The 21755-nt window shown below is 56.6% G+C and overlaps 1 protein-coding gene across 1 annotated transcript in view; it reads right to left on the bottom strand.

The window, feature by feature from the left end:
* Positions 1 to 21755, bottom strand: part of TSPAN18 (tetraspanin 18) — a 179349-nt gene that overhangs the window by 56683 nt on the left and 100911 nt on the right. Inside the window, exon 3 of the mRNA XM_006157759.2 lies at positions 16133 to 16264. The gene's annotated coding sequence lies outside the window, so the exon portion shown is untranslated. The remainder of the gene's footprint in view (positions 1 to 16132; positions 16265 to 21755) is intronic.

The following is a 21755-nucleotide window of genomic DNA, read 5'->3' as shown; positions in this document are numbered from 1 at the left end:
TCTTTCCCTTTGTCCCTCTTCCCCTGTCCCCAAGGCACTGGGTCCCCCCAGACCCTGATGCTGGGCTGCCCAGGAAGGCAGTCTAACAGCTGCAGGGCAGGGGTGGGGCCCCTCCTCACTCAGGGGCAGCTTCAACTCCTCTAGGTGGGGCCGCACCTGGGGAAATTGCCAGCGTTAGGGGCCAGAAGGGGACAGGGGCCCGAGGAGTGAACCTGTGGCTGTGGCCTTGGCATGACTGTGGACAGGCTACTCTGTACCAGGCTGGCCCACTGCTGCCAGCTCGGGCACTCTGGCTAGGCCATGACCTCGCTGCCGTCCCACTCCTGGCCCAGTGGCCATCAGAGGACCGTACTTTACAGGCAGCGTGCAAGAGCTGACAGGACCACAGCGGTGACTTCAGCATCCCTCTCCTCCTCCCCACCCGCCATACCCGGCAGCCAGACGTCGCAGGAAACCACAGTTCAGTCACACGGGGACCCTCGGCACTCCTGTCAGCTGACAGGCCCAGGGACTTCCCGCGAGGCTTCATTTATTCACACACAGACCCTCGTCTTTGAAGGGTCCCCTTTCCCCAGACAGGGAGAACCCTCGGCCCTGGCATCAACGCTGCCCCTCCTAGTGTGCGGGGACAGCTGTGCCTGTGCACCCACCCCTGTGTGCCCCCCGCGGACCTCCCAGCCCCCGCCCAGGAAACCCTGTCTCTGTCCAGGGCTCGGTCGCTCTGCTTCCAGAAAACAGTTCTTTGTTCTTTGCCGTCTGCCCAGACGCAGAGTCTCTGAACATCAGGGAGCTTAGGAGCCACTTTCTTAATCGTATTAAAAAGGGCAGAAATGGAACCGAATCTCAGCTGACTGCTGGTGACATTTTATTCTTTATACTCAGGTGACATTTCTTTTCCTTTAACAAGGAGCATGCATTATTCATGTAATTAAAACAAATCACTGAAACCCCACACTCTGGGTCTTCGCGGTGCTGCAGCCTGGCTTGGCTTTCGTCTTCTCCCTTTGTCCGCCGGAACCCCTTCCTTCTCACCCTCCAAGGCCCACTCGGTCTTCTCCGCCCTGGCAGCGGTCCCTTCTGTTTGGTTCCAATGCCCTCATTTTTGAGCTAAGACGAGGCCTAGGGAGGGGCAGGGATGTCCCCAGGCCACACAGCAAGGGCCTAGGGTGAAGGTCCCTGGGAGCCAGAGGGGCTCTTTCATAGCATCCAGACTGGGGAGGTCGCCTGAACCCTACTGAACTCTCACCACCCCCTCCCTGGAGCCTCCGCCTGGCTGGTCCCAGACGACCTTGACCCCACTCTTTGTTCTCCTGGGAATGAGCCAGGGCGATCTTCTCTGAGCCTCCAGGGTCACAAACCACAGAGGCAGAGGCTGAAGAGCAGAGAATGGCCTGGTTGTTATCCCACAGGGGAGTGGGGACAGAAGCTCTGGGGTCCTGCCTCCCTCTCTGGAGTTTGAGGTCCAGGCTATGTCTGAAAGGTCACTTGTCCTCCCAACGCAGGCCGGGCTGGTACCTGTCCTGCGCCCTCTCTGGCCGCTTGCACGAGCCCACAACACCCCTGGTCTGAATCTCAGCTTTGCCACTGAATAGCGTGTGACCGCAGGCCAGTCTCTCCACCTATTACCAGACATGTGACTGTATCAGTCACCCCCTTCTGCGGGGCCAGGCACGGTCAGGTTTCTGTACACCACGGCCCATCTCCGCGGCTATGCCGTGAGGCAGCTAACAGCACCTCCATTTCACAGGTGAAAAATGGAGGCTCGCGGGGAGTCAAGCTGCTTCCCCGAGAGGAGCTCGGTGGATTGAGTTGGGGCTGGAGGCTGGACCTATTTGGGGGTGATGAGCCTGACTCCCAGGTGGCGCTCCAGAGTCAGTGAGACCCCCTCAGGCAGAGCTCTGGTCTCCACTTCGACAGGAGTAAGTCCTGCGAATCAGGCTCTGTAACCAGGCCGGCCGAGGCGGTGGGAGATGAGACTTCCTGGGGACCTGGAGGGAGGTGGCAGCCCCTAAACCCCTGGAGTTGCTCCCAGCCCGAGTACTGCTTGAGGGTAAATATTATTTTACTCTCCAGCTTAATCCAGACCAAGCTTATCTCTCCCACTCAAATGCCCAGAGCCCAGAGAAAGTTAAGCCTTCCGCTGTTTGCCTAATTGCAGGCTTAGAGCTCTGCCCGGGGACACCGGCTCTCTCTGGGCAAGCCCGATAAGTAGGCTGGGGTGGGGCAGAGCGTCAGAGAGGCTGGTTGGGCTGCCTGGCTGTCCCGATCCGTGGAGGACAATGGAGCTGTGCACAGGGGCTGGAGCCAGGTCCCCCTGCCTGGCGCTAACTCCCTCACCCAGAGGAGGTGAAGCCACAGTGGGGTGAGGGGTGCAGATATGAGTCTTTCCCTCCTACTGAATGCTGAATTTTTGAATTTGGCTGGTAAAGGAAGAGGCTGCCACATCCATCCCTTGCAGCCTCTTCCTTTGGCTCAGACCAAAAGGCCTGATCCCTCTCCTAGCACCTCTGAAAAACGGCCACTAAAAGAGAGAGGCTCAGTCCTAGCAGTTTCCACACTGTCGAGAGCTGAGGGACCCCCTGATGGATCAAGGGGCTGACCTGGGTTGAAGCCAGCCCCAGCCGCCCGTCTCCTCGGACCCTTGCAGCTGGCTGGAAGCTGCCGGCCTGGCCGCACAGAGATGGACAGGCAAAGGCACAGCCCCGCCCAGGGACCCACCGTGCAGTCGGGTGTCCAGCTGGCCACCATGATCCGAGACAACTTAGCTGCCTCTCTGTGCCTCGGCGTGCTCGCCTGTAACATGGGGTTGCTAGAGTCCTGTCTCATTGTGCTTCAGGGAGCACGGCAGACGGTGGGCGGAAACACACCACAGAGCCTGTCCTTCTGGGCCTCCCGGGGAGGCAAAGGCATAAACACCTGTGGGCTTCGATGGGCTAGATGGGCCCCTGCTCTTGAGAACCACCCTCCTTTCCACCCCTGGGTCACCTTTCGGCCCTCACCGAGGCTTGGAGGGATTCAGGAGTCTGCGGGGTGCACGGCACAGCTCCCATGGTACACTGGGCACGTGTGCTCCTGCACTCCTGCGTCTGCACTGGGCTCCCCGGCCCCTGGGAGGCAGGTGGCGGCGCAGTCCCATCCTACAGGTGCAGCCAAAGCCGCCCAGCTGGGCTGGAGCAGGCGGCCGGGAAGCCAGCCATGCCAGTCTGAGAAGGCCTAGCTTTGTCCTAGAGGGGCCGACCCTGATGTCAGTGGGTCTCCATGCACAGGAGCTCCCCATTCTCCCGTGGGCTCAGCACAGAGGCCTCTGCAGGCCACAGGCGCATCCAAGCCCTCTGCGGTCACAGCCTACATTCCAGGACACGCTCCCACGGACCTGCCCGAGGTGGCTCATTTTCAATTTTCCAGGAGGAAATAAACCCCATGGAGTCCAGACTCCTCGGCTCCTGGGCCCCCGGGAAGCGGGGAGAGGTTCCAGCGGCATCTCCTTAGACCTTGCTCTTAATTAAGTCTTGTAAAGCGCACCTCTGGGTACTGTCCCCTCCCCTGCGCTTTCCTCTTCCCCAGTCGGGGGTCAGCGTGCTGTCAGTTTGCAAATTCTCATTTCTGTAGCCATAAAAATGGAGCCACAGGACTCTGACAGGGTCGCGTAATCCCTGGGGCGGTCACAGAACGCCTCGAAGCTGCCGCCACTCTCTAGGGTGATCCCACTTCTCTGGGCTGTCATGGGATGCCATGGCCACACAGATCCTGTGTGCCCTGAAAAAAATCTAGGCCACCGTACAGTCCTCTGAACTAACATGGACCCCCAGGTTGATACAGAGTGTTGGGCCACCCTGAGACCTCTGGGCTGTCTCTGCCAAGGTGAGAGTGCTGGAACGGCTGAGAACAGAAGTTACTGGCTAATGAGGTCTCCCACAACTCACGACTGCACGCTCTCTTTTAACCCCCATTCATGGACTCTTCCACTTACTTCCTGACCTCGATTTATTCACATCTTCCTCCAGGAAGCCCTCCAGGGTGTCTCCCTAGGCTTTGCAAGGGACCACAGCCACAGGGATCATGAGCTCCATGACAGTCCTCCAGGTCTTCCCCACTAGAGCACTTAGCACAGTCCTGCCACTGCTGGTCATGATCTGTCCACTCCATCACGCTGTGGACTCCTGCTGGGCAGAGGCCAGGCCAAGCACCCAGCCTGGGCGGCTGGCTCTCCATGAATACTGCTTAAATAAACAACTCCTATGCTCTTCGTCAGAAGGCACCCGATGACAGTGTGACCTTGGACAAGTCACTTTACCTCTCGTGCCTCAGTTTCCTCATCTGCAGAATCAGGATAGTAAGAGTGCAGTTAAGGTGCTGGGATGCTGAAATAAGTTATGCAAGGCACAAAAACAGATGCTGGCATATAGCAAAACGATATGAAGCGCTATCATTAAATACCGTGCGTGCGCTCACTAGACCTGCAAAGGGTCTAGACTTGCAGTCAGATGGAAAGGGATTCCCCTACTCCCTGCGTTTAACATTAAATGCTCCAATAACAGCACAGGTTACATAGCGCTTGCCGTGTGCTGGGGCCGCTCTCACCATCACCGGCCTTAACGCAACTAACCCTCGAGCTACCCTGTGAGCTCGAACCCTGCATCCTCCAGATTCCCCGGTGTGGCTATACTTGGAGACAGAGCCTTTAGGAAGGTAGTCAAATGAAGTCGGGGGGCCAGCAGGTGGCACGGTGGTTACGGCACTGGATCCCACACAACCAACTTAGCGGTTTGAATCTTGGACCCAGTGGCCTGAAAAACACACCGGGCACATGTGCATGCGTGCCCAAGATCCTAAGAGGAGAATGGAGAAGGGATTGCAGTGCGGTCATCTCCCTGGGAAGTTATTTCTCATCCCCCCCCGCCCCGTTTCTTTCTGTCTCTCTGTTCTCCAGTGAGTGCATGCACCCTATGTAAAAAATCTAAAAAGGAAAGAAAAGGTCAACAGGGTGGGGTCCTAATCTGGGAGGACTGCTTCTCTATGGGAAGAGGAAGGAACACCCAAACACTTGTGTTTACCCACCCCACCCCACCCCTGGAGCACAGAGGACAGTGTGAGGACACAGTGAGTGGCCCTTAGCCACTGCCGTGACCCTCCCTCCTAGTCCAGTGGGGTGGGCTTCCCGGGGCCAGGTGGCAGGCCTGAGCAGCACCTGCAGTCTGCTTTGAGGACACCTGAAGGAACTGGCACGTTTGGCCAAACTCAGCCTGCCTCCAGGCCCCGGGCTCCACACCCTGAAGCTGCTGGGAGGAGGGGGCCTGGCCACATCCTGGGTTCCAGCCTGGCCGTGGCAGTCAGCACTGCTCCGTGTGGGACAGGTGCCTGGGAGGGTGGGGCACTACCTGCACCTCTGCTCCGGCCACCATGTGCTAGTGACTTCGGAGGGACGTGAACAGTGTCATGCACTGAATGTTCCCCCTCCCCCACAATGCATTCTCTCCTTTTTTTTTTAAGCCACCAGGTCCAGGACTCGAACTGCGATCGGTACATGGGAGTTCAGCGACATAGTCATTATGCTAATTGCTGATTCCACCCTAATGCATTCTTGAAACTCTAACCCACCATGACAGCATAGGACGCGGGAAGCCACAGCCGAGGCTGGAGCCCTCGCGAAGGCCCCAGCCGAGGCTGGAGCCCTCGCGGAGGACGGAGGACGGAGGACGGAGGACGGCATTAGCAGCCTCGCAAGAGCAGACAGAGCGTGCGACCTCCCTTTTTCTCTGCCGCGCGAGGACATGAGAAGACGGCCATCCCGAGACCAGGAGGAGGCCTCTCATCAAGAACCCTACCGTGTTCACATTACGGGTTGCAGACTTCCAGCCTCCAGAACTTTGAGCACTACATGTGTGTTGAGGAGCACACCCGGCCCATGGTGTTTTCCTTACAGTCGCCCAGACCGCCCCAGACAGACAGGAAGAGCAGATAAATAGTCGGCAGCTCCTCCAGCTACGAAATATGAACGAACTGGCAGTTCACACAGTCCCTGGAACGTTCCCTACCACTCTGCCCAGTAACTCCTGCTCATCTTCCAAGTCTCAACTCACACATCACCTCCTCCAGGAAGACTTCCTTGCCTTCCTTCCCGTCCCCCTCCCCCTGTCCAAGGTGTAGTTCCTTGGGGGTCTAGTCAGCAAAACCGAAAACACTGGTGGAAGTTACAGGAAGGTAGAGTTCACCCTGACTCTCTGATGGGCAGTCCCCAGGGGGTGACAATGCTGTGTAGATGGTAAAAGAGGACTAGAAGTCAGACAGAGCCACACTTTAAATCCTGGCTTTGCTCCGTGACTTCGTGTGGGGGCCTTGACCTCCCTAAACTAACTTCTAAGCTGTGAAATAATCCCATCCCAGAGGGTGGGTCAGAGACTGAATGACAGCAGCCTGACACGCAGCATGTGACCAGGATCGCGCGCTTGCTCCGGTCTGTCAGGTAGTGAGCACTGGGTACAGAGGGCGTTCGAGCAGCTGCCAGGTCCTCGGCAGGGACTGGGTGCAGAGGCTTTCCTTCGTGCACTGAAGTCAACGTCGCACTCTGGGGCCTTCGTGAGTTTCTCTCAACTCCAAAAAGATGCACGTGAGACTCAGCCTTGGCTGGCGCGGGAGCACGGGGATAACACGAAGCGGATGTCCCCACTCGCCTCCATCCACAAAAAGCAGGAGTCTCGGCATGGCACGTGATCCCGTTACAGGAAATGGCCAGAAAAGGCAACCTACAGAGACGTGGATGGCAAAGAGGTGCCAGGCTTTGCTTGGATAGGAGGGCAGCCTGCTAAAACCACACTGTGCCGGCCACGCGACTGCGTTCTCCACACCGACCAAATGATACCATTAAAGGAGTGGGCTTTCAGGTGTAAATGACACCTCTATAAACCTGTTTAAGGGGCCAGCAGGTGGCGTGGTGGCAGAGGAGCTGGCTCCCACGCGCGGACTGCGGTTTCAGTCCTAGACCTGGTGGCTTGAGGATCACGCCGGGAGCATGTGCGTGCGTGCCCAAGATCCCAGGAGGAGAGTGGACGAGAAGGGACTGTGGTGTGGCCATTCCCCCTGCGGGGGTGATTTCTCACTTTCTGTCTCTCTGTGTCTTTCTTGCTAGTGCATGCACTCTATGGCAAATACCTTAAAACAAACAAACAAACAAACAAACTGTTTACAAACCAAACCAAAACAGCAACAATGAAAGAAAAGCCTAGAAGCCACTGTACGGTGGGGTAGTGCCACATCCACAGGAGGCCAGCAGCGGCAGGCCGAGGCCCAAGGTCACAGGTCACAGGTGGCATTTCGGGGACTGCCTCTCCACCTGGCTCCACACTGGGGCCGTCTCGTGGCTTCCTGCCCTGAGAGACACAAATGAACGGGCCACACCCCCGCTGGCCTCGGTAAAGCCCTGGAGCGAGCCCCAGGTACGGAGAGGCAGGATGCAGATGGAGGTGGACCTGAGGCCCCGACAGGGAGAGCAGGCTTGGGGAGGAGGTCTCCAGGGACACGCCTGTCCTTGCATTTCCGGTTACCTCCACCCTAGAAGCCTCAGGCGGCAGCTGTGCGGCAGCTCGGGCATCTTGTGTTCGGGGCCTCCGTGGACAGTGCCTGGCTTTGTCCCTGGGCACTGATGGGATGGTCAAGGGAGGACAGGTGTCACCTACGGGGTGCGGGCAGCTCCCCAGTGCAGGGAGGAATTGGCGTGGATCTGCCGATCTGACTGCGCTGTCTGTGCCCGGGGGGCCCAGTGCCGTGAGGAGAGCTGCTTTTCACCATGGAACAGGGGTCCCCACAGGACTGGGGGTGCTATGGACTGTAGGCATCCCCCCAAAGTGCAGGGGTTGGAAGTGTCATCCAGGTGTGGTGCTGGGGGCTGGGAAGAGATCAGGATAAGGGTGGTCCCTATGGTGGGATCTCGGGGTTTATGAGGAGGCAGACACGCGGCCCTCTTGTCACCACACGGTGCTCTGTGCCACCTCGAGGTGCTAAGGGGGTCCCCACGAACAGGAGGGCCCACCAGGTGCAGCCTGGGTCTAAACCATGCGCTAGGCAGACCCCTGCTTTCAATCGCCCAGCTCCAGGCACCCGGTGATTAGAGGGCTACAGACAAGGGGCCAGAAGGGGTGGTTCTTTACCAAAGCCACTCTCGCGACAGGAAACAGAGGGCCAAGGGCCAGTCCCTCGCCGGAGGGTAGGATGTGAACCCTGTGCAGAGCTGGGGACGACTTTCAAAGCAGTCTGAAGACTGCTCTTGCAGGGTAATGAGCTCCCCATCACCAGAGGTGTGTAAGCAGAGGCTCAGTGACCGGCTCTCAAGGAGCGAAGACGATCACCTGAAACCCCTCCAGCCCGGTTGGCCCACGAGGCCACGGTCCTCACGGTCATCTCTCTCCGAGTTGGAGTAAAGCAGGGTGAAGGTCGTGCCATCTCGAGGGAGGAGCCTAGTAGGCACGGCCTGGCTGGCCCCTCTGAGGGCTCCTCACAGGTCAGCACCGACTGCCAACTGAGACTGCGAGGGGCGCTAGGGTGGCTCTTGAGTACTCGGGCAGGGCAGGCACGGGTGGGTTGGGGGGCTCCAGGAAACTGCTTGAGCCCAAGCCAGCCCCAGAAGTGGGGCCACCGGCAGCAGCAGAGCTGCGGAGCCCAGAGCTGTTCTGTGGTCAGACGGCCGTCAGGCCCTCCCACCAGCAGCCTGTTTCATGCCTGCCCAGCCTCTCTCCCCAGTTCTGGCTCCCCAAGGACTCCTTGGCTGCATTACGCCTCTCCTCCCTGCCAGAGCTGGACTCACCAAGGATCATCTCACTGGAGGCCCCTTCCCAAACAAGAGCCGCAGGCCTAGGAGAGGCACCCCACCCAGTCCTCTATACCCCTCCCCTCTGATGTGCCTGCTCAGCCCTGGGGAGGCAGCAGAAAGGCTGGGATCTCCGAGGAAGGGGCTGGGCCAGGCTGCCTGCCCTGGCTCCCAGGCAGTGTGGAAGTGGGAGGCCAGCTCTTCCTGACCTGCATCTCGGCCTCCACCGTGGGCCTCTTCTAGGTCTACCCCTTGGTCTCCGGCCAGCTTCACTCTCAGAGGGGAGCAGGTTTATCCTTGCATTTCCAGATACCTCCAGCCCAGGCCTCGAACCCAGGCCAGCAGGTGGCATTTTAGTCTGCTCTGCCCTAAAGATGGTCCAGAGGAGAACGCAGGAACTGAGCTTCCCGGTATGCAGAGATGGCCGCTGGGCTCCAGCCTCCAGGCAGGGGCAGAGGGCACGTTCTAGCAGCAGGGCAGCCTCCGCCATGACCCATGACCCATGACCCATGACCCAGGGCATCCAGCTGCACCCTGCCTCCTGTTCTCCTCCACCTGCAGGCTCAGCCCTGCTCCCTAGAAGACAGCCTGTCACCAACTCAAGACCCTGCAAGATTTCTAGTGAGTGGAGGGGCCCTTTATTATCAACCACCAGCCCCCTCTCTGCGCCCCGCTTCCCAGGCAGATCTGCCCTCCAGCTCTGCATAAATCACGGCTCCCAGTGCTCCTGGGAGAAGCTCCCCCTCACAGCACAGAGGCCCATTTGTTATCCCTCCCTTCCCCACACCCTCCTGCCCCACCCTTCAGCACCACTATGCTCCCTGAATGCTCCTGCCCTAGCATGCCCCAGGGACTTTGCATGGGCTGGTCCCTCTGCCAGGAATCTACTTCCCACCCCCAGCTCGCACACAGACTTCTTTGTGAACCTCTAAGTCACTCAGAGACCAAGCCTCTCCCGCACTTCCCCTTCCCAGCGCGGGCTCCATCGCACCTTGTATGGGTTGCAGTGTCCCCGAGCCTCGAATGCACTGCCACTGCCGCTGCCTGTTCCCCTCAGCTTGCACCAGACGCTCCTAGACACCTCGTCAAACCCAGACCACTGAGCCTCAACCCAAAGTTCTGATTCAGTAGGTCTGGGGTGGGGTCCGAAATCCTGCAGATCTTCCCAGTTCCCAGGAGGTGCTGAAGCTGCTGGTCCGAGGACCTCACTGGAGAACTGTGGTTCGGCCCTGAGCATTTGAGGTCTGTTTTGTTCGCGTTTTTCATCTCCTCTCTGCAGGAATCTGGCTGCCGGCTGGCACCCGACACCTAGACCAGTGGCAGGTGTGACTCTCTGGTCGGCGGCAGGAGATTCACTGCGCCGCTCTGACCTGATTCTCTCCCTCTGCTGTGAGTGTTCTCTTCCCTTTGCCAAGAAAGGAACCGAGTATTTGGGTCCTACGCCTTGGGGACTGCCGGTTTCCAAACAGCCAGAGAAGTGGCTGGGCTGAGGAGGACAGCCCGCCACCTGGGCTTTGGAAACCTCTCGAGGTTGCACTCAGCTGGAGCCCCTGAACGCAGGGAGGGGTGTGAGCCTGTGAGGGAGGCAGAGGTAGCAGGCCTGGGTGGAGGGAGTGTGGAGTATCCTTGGAAATCAACCAGGAATAGGGGATTTGGTGGGCTCTAAAACCTGCAGGTGCAGCTGCCCTGTTCCAGGAGCAGGGTGAAACCATCCAAGAGGTGATAAAACTCCGATGGGGGGCTCTGAGATGCCCAAGAGCCAAAGCACCCCAACTCATGGCCTGGAGTTGCAACCGAAGACCAGGGCTGAGCCCAGGTGGGCACAGAAATAGCCCCATCCTCCTGCCCTCACTGGACCCCCAGCTTCGCAAAGGGGCCTGCCTGTGGAGTTCTGTTGGGGCTAAAGCCCAGCAGCCCTGCCCAGATGTTTTAATCCACACGTGGTCACGGAGACTTCTGCACAATCCCGGGGGGCAAGAAGTGACCTCCCAATGTCTCCCAGACAGGCACAGTGTTAAATGCCGTGTATACAGAGCTGGATTCCATATGGCCTACTGCGATTTGAATCCCTGACACAGAGGCTTGAAAATCCCACTGAGAACCTGTGCCCGCCCAGGGCCCTGGAGGATGGAGAAATGGAGAAGGTACTGCAGCATGACCACGCCCCGTCGGGAAGCGCGTGCTCGCTCTCTCTCTGGAGAAAGTGTGCCCTCTGCCCCCCCCACCCCCAAAAAAAGGCAAACAGAGAGTGACTTAGGGAGAGATGGAATCAGGGTTAGAGAAGTACAGGCAGACAGCCCGCAAGCTCTCTGTTGCTGGGGAAACGCAAACCTGCTGTGAGTCTGCTCTGCGCCGATGGTTCGGTAGGTGTGTGGGCATGCCAGGCCCACGGCAGCCTAATGCCAACAGCATTCCCTGGGACCTGGGGCTCTTCCCAGGGGTGGCAGCGAGGGCACAGGCACGGAATTGCAGACCCTCAGGGAGTGGATAAGATCTAGCCATGGAAGTTGGGGCTGGATGGATCCCTGGGACAGGGTGACAGAGGTGGGGCCCCATGGCACCTGCCACGCAGGCACTCAGAGACTGGCCTGCATGTTGCATGGCTCAGGTCGCCCCCTCCCTGGGACTGAGACCCCAGGGTGCACTAGAGACCTCAGGACTCAGCAAACACGTGAGGGAAGCCAGGCTGCTCATGGGACACCACACTGCCCGGCTTCAATGGGACCGCAAAGACGCCAGCCTCAGGACTCCCAGCCTGGATGGCGATTTGCCACAACCACCATCCCCTCCTGGCTGCATGCCTTTGCCCTGCCCTTAAGGAGGGGAAAAAAAAAAAAAACACAGGCACGGAATTGCAGACCCTCAGGGAGTGGATAAGATCTAGCCATGGAAGTTGGGGCTGGATGGATCCCTGGGACAGGGTGACAGAGGTGGGGCCCCATGGCACCTGCCACGCAGGCACTCAGAGACTGGCCTGCATGTTGCATGGCTCAGGTCGCCCCCTCCCTGGGACTGAGACCCCAGGGTGCACTAGAGACCTCAGGACTCAGCAAACACGTGAGGGAAGCCAGGCTGCTCATGGGACACCACACTGCCCGGCTTCAATGGGACCGCAAAGACGCCAGCCTCAGGACTCCCAGCCTGGATGGCAATTTGCCACAACCACCATCCCCTCCTGGCTGCATGCCTTTGCCCTGCCCTTAAGGAGGGGAAAAAAAAAAAAAAAGACAAGAAAGAGGATGTTGCTGGAGAAAAGGGATCACAGTCGACAGGTGGGGGGAGGGTCATTTGCTCTCGAATTCATATCCTTCTGGAGCAGTTAAATTTTTAGAGATCGTGTATTAGTCCTGTAATAATAACTTTTAAAAGTAATTTTTGTGTTAAAGTGCAAATTGGTCTGCAGAAATCCGTCTGGAAGAGAGCTGTTTACGTGACCGGTGGCTGACGGGGCGCGCGCTCTCTGGAGAAGCACTGCGTGCCGGCGCTCGGCCGTGTGTGCTGGGTCCCGTTATTTAACTCCGAGCTCCTCACGGGCCTATGACTTGGAAGCTACTCGTGCCGCCGCATTATCTAGCAATACGAGAAAGTAGCAGCTGATCGAGGTGAAGTAGCTCGCCCAGGGCCACCCGGCCTTGGAGTGGGGTCCCAGCGCCCACCGATCTGACATCTGGTCTGGTCCTTAAGTCGGGGCGTATGCCAGGCTGCCTCCCGCCCCTGAGACTGAGCAGTCCATAAGCTCAAGACCCTTTGGTTTGAGTTCATTCCCTGCTTGACAACTACTGGTGTCCCTTGGGAGTTGAATTCGAATGGTCACGGAAACGGGCCGGGATTGGCATCTCCACCACCTGCACTGGGGCTGGGACAGTGTTACGGAGAATCCACTCTAGTTGTCCCTCTGTCCATCCATGCTCCGAACACGCATGCCCAGTGTACTCAGGGAGGCTTCTGCACATGAGCCCAGAAGCTCCGCACATGGCCAGCCTCACAGATCCCTGCCCTCACACGGCACCACCGTCCGGCCTCACAGGCTGCTTAAAGACTGCGGAAAATAACCGACCTGCGTCTTCCACGCAGCCCTACTGTGCTCAGACCCTGAAGGAGGGAGGGGGACAAGACACTCACAGGAGGGCCCAGGTGCTGGTGGATCTCCCAGGGAGGGGTCAGGGACCTTTGAACTGGCTCCCTCTCTGTGCCCCGCAGCCCACAGTTCCCGGCACGCAGTAGGTGCTCAGTGGCTGCTGGCTAACCCCTCACTGACCCAGAAGTGCTGAGCACACCATACAAGGCGGGGCGGTCGTGAGTCAGGGCTGCGAGTCCACAGCCAGAGAGAAGGAGGGAAGCTGGGAAAGGGCCAGGCGGTTTGTGGTTGACCAAAACCAAGCAAGGGGCAGAGCTTAAAATGCACTTGGCCACAGTTGCCTGGGAGCGATATCGTGAGCTGTGGTTTTCCATCTTTCCTCCGCAGAATGGTCTCTTTTCAAATGAAATCATACATGGCATCCAAAATGCGTAACAGAGCTGGCGTGGAGGAGGTCAGCCGGGGCCACGAGGCACGTCTGCTCGCCTGCACCCCTGCACCCTTTCCCCATCTGCAACTGCCTCCTCCTTCCCCCTTTCTTCCAAGGAGCTTCAGGAAAGCCAGACTGGAAGACTGGAGGGCTGCTTGCCTGCACTCCAGTCTTTCTGCTGTCTGGCCCCTCCCGTGGTTATTTTTCTGGCTGACCCTGAACCTTGGCTCAGAGCCTCCACTCTATCCCCGGCCTTTATTGTCCTGACCCGTGGATGTTCCACATGGCGGGAAGATGGACACTAAACAATGAGTGAGGGTCCTGGGATTCTTCCTGTCCTGATTTTGGGGCAGGAAGGGTCACCCCAGGTCTTTGATGCACAGTCTCAGGGAGACCTGCCATGGGGAGAGACTACAGGGTGTGGCAGGGGAGTCCTGGCTTCTGGTGTCAAGCAGGCCATGGAAGTTCTGGAGCTCTTGCCTGCTGTGCCAGCTCTTGAATGGGAATCATTTGGCTGCACACTTAATGGGACAAAACTCGCAAAATGGATGGCACCAACTGCTAGTGGGAATTTGGGGAGTAGGACACTCTCCTTCGTTGCTGGGGATGCAAAAACGATGTAGCCACTTTGGAAGATAGCTGGGTGGGTTCTTGCAGAGGGAACTGTCTTATCATACAACTGGCAGTCATGCTCCTAGGCAATCACCTGGATAAGCTGAAAACTCAAGTTCACACAAACATGCATACAATGTTCATAGACACTTTAGTCCACTGCCAAACATTGGAAGCAGCTAAGGTGTCCTTTGGTGAGTGAGCAAGTAGACATACTTTTAGGCATAGCCAGTGAAACAGTGTGCAGTAATAGAGAATGAGCTATCAAGCCCTAGAAGACACAGGGAACTTGACTGCATAGTGCTAGACGAAGCCAATCTGGGGGTCACCAGGCGGTGTGGCAGTTAAGGCGCTGGACTCCCACATGGCCACAAATGGTTTGAGTCTTGGAACTGTGGCTTGAAAATCAAGCTGGGGGGACCAGCTTTCTTTTACATGTTGTCATAATCCTGGCAAACTTTTCCAGTTTCCTCCCTCAATAAATGAGTCTTATCCTAAAGTGGTATTTAGTTTGTTTACTAGAATACTAGCCATGAGTACTTGAAAGCAAAAATCAGCCCATACTCCTGTAAAACAGCAATATATCATAAGCAATTATATAGTGGGCCTGCTGGTGGCATGGAGGTTAAGGTGGCCAGATCCCACATGGCTGACTGTGCAGTTCAAATCTCAGACTTGGTGACTTGAAAATCAAGCTGGGCATGTGTGCGTGCATGCCCAAGGTCCTGAGAGAAGAATGGAGGAGGAGGAGGAATTGTGGCATGGGCATCCTTTTGGAAAATGATTTCTCACTTTCTCTCTCTCCGTCTTTGGTGAGCACACACGCTCCATGGCAAAAAACTTAAAAAAAGAAAAAAAAAGAAAAGGAAGCCAATCTGCAAGGCTACACAGCATATGGTTCCAATTATGTGGCATTCTGGAAAAGGCTAAACTATAATGACAGTAAAAAGATCACTGGTTGCCGGGGGAGAAGGAAGGGAGGGAAAGTTGAAAAAAAATAATAAAAACCTATAATTATTTTATGTAGTCAAGCAGAGGGGTCCCCAGTATCCACATTCTTCTTTTATGGTAATAGAATTATAATCCAGCAGATAGCCAGCCAGATCAAAGACAATAACTCCCAGCTTTCCTTGCAGCTCAAGTGTCACATGACTATGTTCTAGCCAATGGGGCATGATTGATGTATGTGTCCCTTAACATCTGCTCCTCCTTTGACTTCACCATTCTTGCTGACCAGGACAGAGACTAAAGAAAGGCGGAGCCACAGAACCTGGGCCTGACATTTTCTCTGAAAGAACTGTCTTGGCCCAGAACTTGACTTAGAGACACATTAACCCCTCACTCATTTACAGAACTGTCATTTTATCACACGTGAACAATCCTTCATCTTTTCTGACATAAGTGCATTTCGGGATTGTTTCAAGGACTCCGTATGATTCACTCATTTATTCATTCAACAAGTAACGGGCCAGCTTCCTATGCCAGGATCTGGGTATTCAACTAAGAATAAGACAGAGCATCCTGCCCTCACGGAGTCCACAGTCTAGGTCAGGAGCCACACCATCGACGTGAGAATGAGCTTTGATTTTTTGAGAGATTTTTTGCTAAAGTGCGTGCACACTCACTGAAAGACAGAGAGAGAGAAAGCGAGAAATCACCCCCCAGGAAGGATGGCCACACCACAATCCCTTCTACTCCATTCTCCTCTTGGGATCATGGGAATGCATGCACACGCGCTTGGCGTGTTTCAAGCCGCTGGATCTGGGACTGGAGCTGCGACAGGCCATGTGGGAGTCCAGTGACCTAACCACTACGCTACCTGCTGGCCCCTGTGAGAATGAATTAATGATGGATTGTCCTGAGTGCAGGGGTATGGCTAGCAACAGCCACCACTGATTGGGCGCTTAGTGAACTGCAAGTCACTCCTGCTCTAAGTCCTTTTCATATATTAGCTCATTTTTACCTTTGCCACAAGCCTAAGGGGTGGGCGCGGTTGTTTCCTCATTTGACCAAGGAGGAAGCAAAGACACAGAAAGGTTGAGGAACCTGTCCAAGGTCACACAGCTTGTAACTGGTAGTTCCATTGGGCGCTTCTGCCCCTGAAGGGGATAAGAGGATGTTGTGGCAGGAAGTGGGGGGTGGGGGATGGTGGTGGCTCCTTGTAACAACAAAACAACAGAAGTAGCACAGCACCCCTGCCGAGCAACCTTACCTGGTAGCTGGGAATTCTGTAGTAGGGGTATGGGCGTGTTTCCGGCGCTCAGGTTCAACGGTTCGATCGCTCGGATGACGGCGTCAGAAGCTCTGGCCCCGGTAAGCTGGAGGCCGTGCAGGCGAAGTCCACCTGTCAGAGAGAAGCACAGCATGAGTGCCTCAGAGGGAGACCGCACCACCTCGCTCCATCCAGCAAGGCCTCTCTCTCTCTTTTTTTTTTTTAGAAAAATTTTTGTTATTGGGCGTGTGTGCTCACCAGAGAGATAGAAAGAGACAGAGAGACCGAAAGCAAGAAATCACCCGCCCCCAGGGGGGATGGCCATGCCCTAATCTCTTCTCCATTCTCCTCTCGGGGTTTTGGGCATGCACGCACACATGCCCGGTGTGAGTTTCAAGTCACTATCAAGATTCAGACCTCAGTCGGCCACGTAGGAGTCCATTACCTTAGCCGCTACGCCACCTGCTGGCCCCCAAGGTCTCTTTTTTCTGTTTTAAGTGCCCTCCTGGCCCTGCAGGAGATAGTATGAGGCAATGAGTGTAGGAGCCTGGGGGTGCACGTCAGGATTGGGGACCCCTCATCTAGGTCTGGGCTGAACTAGCCTGGAAACAACTCCATTGGGTCATCGGAAAAGTCACGAGGTATTTCTTCTATGCAAAAATGTGCATGACTTTTCCGACAAGCCACAATGACTCGCGTGCCCTGAGTAAAGCGCACTGGGTGTCGGGCCCACTGAGACCCACACAGGGCCTGGGCAGGCTCGGAGGCTCAGTGCAGGCTCACGACTCGCGGGGCCATCAAGCATCACTCTCTGCGTCTGAGGGAGTGGAGGAAACTGCGCAGGTCTGTGCTGAGGGGGAGGCACTCCTGGGGTGCTCTAGCCAGCCAGGTTGATGTCACTGTCACTGAGGAGTCCCGTGCCCACACAGAGGTGGTGGCGTGCCCAAAGTCACACGGCAAGTTGGTCACACAGGGAGACCTACACCTGGTCTGCCTGACTCGCGGCCAGGGGCTGCTCCCTCCTCCATGGTGTCACACTTCAGCCCTGGGATGGCCCAGGCACACACAGGAGGCTCCCGCATGCCACTACCCTCATGGGTCACAGTGAGAAGTGCTTCCTGGCCGTGTTCACGCCCAGACAAGGGGCAGGAGGGAGGGCCCCCTGTGAGCCTGGGCTTAGGGGCTGCCGCCTGTGGACCTCGGCCACATGCTGGGGCAGGCTCTTTCTGGCAGTGGGGCTCTGGGGTGTCAGGGGCCCTCTCAGAGAATCGATCCCTGCCTGCAACAGGTAGTAAGAGCACCTCTGCCCACCATAACTGGAGTTAGAGTTTCTGAAGTTTGCAAGCCCACAGGAGAGCATTTGGCACACACGATCTGTTCACTGAATGTTAGAGAAGTGTAGGGAGGAGGAGCGTGTGTGCATGTGTGCGTCTACGCGTGTGCGCGTGTACGTCAGGGGAGCTGGAGCAGACCGGGGCTGTCCTGTGTCCCTGGGAAGTCTAGACGAACAGTGCCTCTGCCCTGGTCTCTTCCGCCTGCCCCTACCCGCTCTCTGCCTCCCGGGGAGTGGTGTGCCCGCACCCGGCTGCCGCCCCCTCCAGGCTGCACACCCCACACCTGCCTGCAGGATCCCCGCCCCAGCGCCGAGCACAGCCCGCATGTCGCCAGCCAGCAAAATGCAAATGTCACCGGCGTGCTGCAAGCTGCTGAGCGCTAATGTCACGCCAGACGGCAGCCTGCGGGGAGAACAGGGACACGTTCTCGGAGGGGTGGGGTGGGTTTCCCCAAAGGTATGAGGAGGAAATGATGGACGCAGAGATGGTGCACCGAGCTGGTTGGCAGCAGGGCAGGCCGCAGGGCTGCCCCGGGGTCCCTGCCTCAGCCACACCTGCCACAGCTCCCAGCCTCCCTGGGCTCTCTTGAGGTGGGTGTGGCTGTGCAGCCCATGTGAGGCGGGTCACGGGTTCGGTTCCCGGTCGGCCCATGCGTGCCCTGGCTGTCTGGGAGGGCTAGGGTGAGGGCAGAGGTTCTGGAGGGGGACCTGTGGACGTACTTGTCTCTGTCTCTGTCTCGTGAACGAAATGAACGATGACGCCTGAGGCTCCCCCAGCTCACACACAGTGCTGCCCGCCCCAGGGGTCCAGCTCTCGTGACAGCGTTCTCTCCTAACGCCGTAGCTGGGACCCAGGTGCCAGCGGCCAGCCCGTTCGCACGGCAGCGAGCTTTAGGGAAGAGAGGACAAACAGTCTGCTGAGCGTCCCCGAGAGGAAATGTGACAATTCTAGGAAGGCAGAGGGCAGCCTGGGGGCGGAAGGCAGAAGGGCAGAGCGCTGGACGTAGGCAGAATGTGGAGCAGGTCATTCCTCCACGGGGCTGATTGCATTTAACGACGACGGGCGTTCTGTTTCCTGGAGACCGAGCGGACCGTGAGCACTCACTCGTGTGGGAAGCATTTGCTGACCACCTGCTGTGTACCTGGACTTCAGGGCACCGGGAATGGGTGAGGCGTAGACACTTCCCTGGTTGTAGTTCCAGGTGGCTACGGAGGGGCTCAGTATATTGCTATGAGCTCAGAAGAGAGAGGCTCCAGGGATGGCTTCCTGGGGGAGGCAGCATATTGAGCGCATGGAGATGAGAGGGGGACAGTATGGGCAGTGAGAACAGGGCAGGCAAAGGCCCGGAGGTACCCGAGTGCAGGGTGGGTGTTCGAGACCATGAGCCGAGGCTGCCTCTGGGGAGAATGGGAAATGGGGCAGGAAGGGAAGGGAAGAGCTGGACGGTTATGGCCCTGGGACGGCAGGCCACGGGTGACGAGGTTTATCCACAGGCGATGGGGAGCCACTGAAAGTCACGGAGCAGAGGGGTGCTTCAGCCAGGTCAAAAGCCCCAAGGCACCCGGGCGAGTGAAAACGCGTGACAAGAGGATGGAAGGAAGAGGGGCAGGGCCTGGCTGAGAGGTGGGCAGTGACAAAGGGGTGACGGGTGGAGAGGGGCTTGGCTGGGTCTGACAGGTTGAGGTAGGGGAGAGAGATGGAGAGGGAAGATGGAGACAGAATTTAAACAGGTAGGGTTTGCATGCCAGCTCCCCACTGCCCACGGTGTGGCCTCAGTTTCCTTCCCTGTAAAGGGGGGAAATTAAAGCCACCTCATCGGGGTGTGAGAGTCAACCAGATTACATGCGAGAACTACTCTGAATACAGTGACTGCTGAGTGCTTGCTTTTTTAAAAGAATTCTTTTTAAAATTTTATTTATTCATTTATTTATTTTAATTTGACCAGAGAGAGACATACAGAGAGAGAGAGGAAAGCGAGAAAGCAAGTCGCCGGGTCCAGGACTTGAACCCTGGTCAGCCATGGGGGAGTGCCCAGCACCTTAACCACCACGCTACCTGGTGGTCCCTTAAAGAATTATTTTATTTAATTGTATTCACTGTCATGATTTTATTTTGCTGGACGCTTGCTGTTTAAGAGGTATTGGTTTATTACGGGCGATGCGTTCCCTATTAAAATGAGGACACTGAGGCTCAAGGTCGAACAAGCAGTGAGAACTGGGCAGCCTGGGCCTCGGGTCACGGGAGAAGCAGGTTATGAGCATATAAACCCGGATGACTCAGGGAAGAGTCTTGACTTTAAAATATTGTTAAAGGAAAGGACTGGTTTATGACTTTTGCGCTGGGTGCTTATTAAACCCAAGCTATAAATGTGAACTAATAAGTAAAATGAGTTAAGTTAATGAAAAAAATCAACCTTCAGGATGGATCCATATGACCTAATGGCAGTCCATAAACATAAACATAAAATTTTAAAGCACAGGAATGAATTGCAATGCCCAGCAGCTCAGAGAACCTATCATTTCTCTGTCTGAAAAATAAAAGCTATTGATTTTAGTCGGCTTCTCATTGCTCATGAGTGAGTCTTTGGAAAGCCATAAAGGAAGGAATTGTTTCCGATTGTTTACTCACTGAGGATCATATGTATTGAATTTAAATTGTCTCCGATTTCTAATTAGTGCAAACCAAATTAGAATCTGAGTGCGGCAGGACTGGAAAGCCCCTCAGAGGCTGCAGAGCTCAGCCTTCTTTATGGTAGACCAGGAGCCAGAGAGACAGCGAAGGGGAAGGGCCTGCCGAGATCACACAGCGAGGAAGGGCAGGGTCAAGTTAGAGCCAGGTCAGAGCCCTGCCCGGCCCCTGCAAGCCCTGGGACCAGGTCATTAAACCCGGTGCTCAGGGCTGTGCTGTGGTGTCCCCTGACCTTAGCTGAGGTGCTTTCCCTGCTGGGGAAAAGTGACCTGCCAAGAAAGGACCCCCAAAGCCAAACACCGCGACGTGCAGGAGGGGACGTAGCAGCTGAGTGCTGCGACGCGCCAGCCCACCACCCCGGGTGGGGCACTAAGACCGTGTGCAGACCCAGCTCATCAGAAAGGAGACCAACACGGGGCTCGGGCTGTTCCGAGAGGGGCTGCTGGGTGGCACAGCACGGGCCCCAGCTGAGGCTGGGCACAAAGGGCCTCACTGCACAGCGGTAGAGGGAGCAGTTTCCTAACTCAGCCAGGCTGTCTGTCAGACACACACACACACACACACACACACACACACACACACTCGCACACACGAATGAGCATCGAGACCCAGGAGCTTTGCATGAGGCGCAGGCACGCGTGTGTGCATATGTGTTGTGTGTGTGTGTGTTAAGCTTCAGGCTGCACCCAATTATGAAGCAGATGTTTAATTACTACCTGAGTGTAATTAATCAACACGATTAATACACAACCCATACCACATAATTACTTTGCAATTACACCGAAACGAAATATTTTATTGCCGAGGGCTTGCTAATTACCCGGCCTTGCCAAAGGACAGGTATAATGGGCAGCAATTCTTCCTCCCTTCCTGTCTTTTTCCCCTCCCTTGCCCTCTCATCAGTCTTCTGGACTGTCTCCCACAGAATGGGGAGCCCAGGCAGGAGTGGGCTCCTCCCGAGGCGCTGTTTCTGCACCCAGACTGGGTTGAATGTGACCCCCCAATTGCCCTGGTCCTCTCCTCTCAGCTCTTCAGCTTGGAAATCATGTCTTTTCCAGAAACAAAGGGCCTGCTGCAGGCAGGGGACGGGGAGGCAGCGGGGCAGGGCTGCCTGCGGAAGTCCTGCAGTCGGCTTCCTGGAGCGGGCTCCGGGCTCTACGTAACCAGGGTGCCTCCGTTTCTCCATGTATCAGATGGAAATGATGACAGTCATCCTCTGGGGATTCTTGTACTTTTCCTTTTTCATTTCTTGAGAGAGAGCGTGAGAGCGCGAGCACCCACAGGGTCACAACTCTGTAATCCCTCCCCAGCCTTCACCTGGATCATGGTCAAGTATGTGCCCAGCATCTCACGGTGGTCTCTGGATTTGAACCGCCGACCTTCCTACGTGGGATTGCCTCCTAGAGCATCACACTGTACTGCCATACCGCTGCCTGGCCCCTCTTATGACATTTAATGTGACAAAACACCTAAGGCAGTGGGCACGGTGTGTGGCAGGGCAAGGTCTCAGCGACTCCGATGTAACTCACTGTTACTAGTTTTCTAGAAATGTGGCCCCAGGAATCCATATGCTCTCCCCTCCCTGAACAGCTCGGTCCTGT

This window comes from Tupaia chinensis, unplaced genomic scaffold, assembly GCF_000334495.1.
Source record: "Tupaia chinensis unplaced genomic scaffold, TupChi_1.0 Scaffold000561_1, whole genome shotgun sequence".
NCBI lineage: Eukaryota > Metazoa > Chordata > Mammalia > Scandentia > Tupaiidae > Tupaia > Tupaia belangeri.
This window is presented reverse-complemented; position numbering and strand designations above follow the sequence as displayed.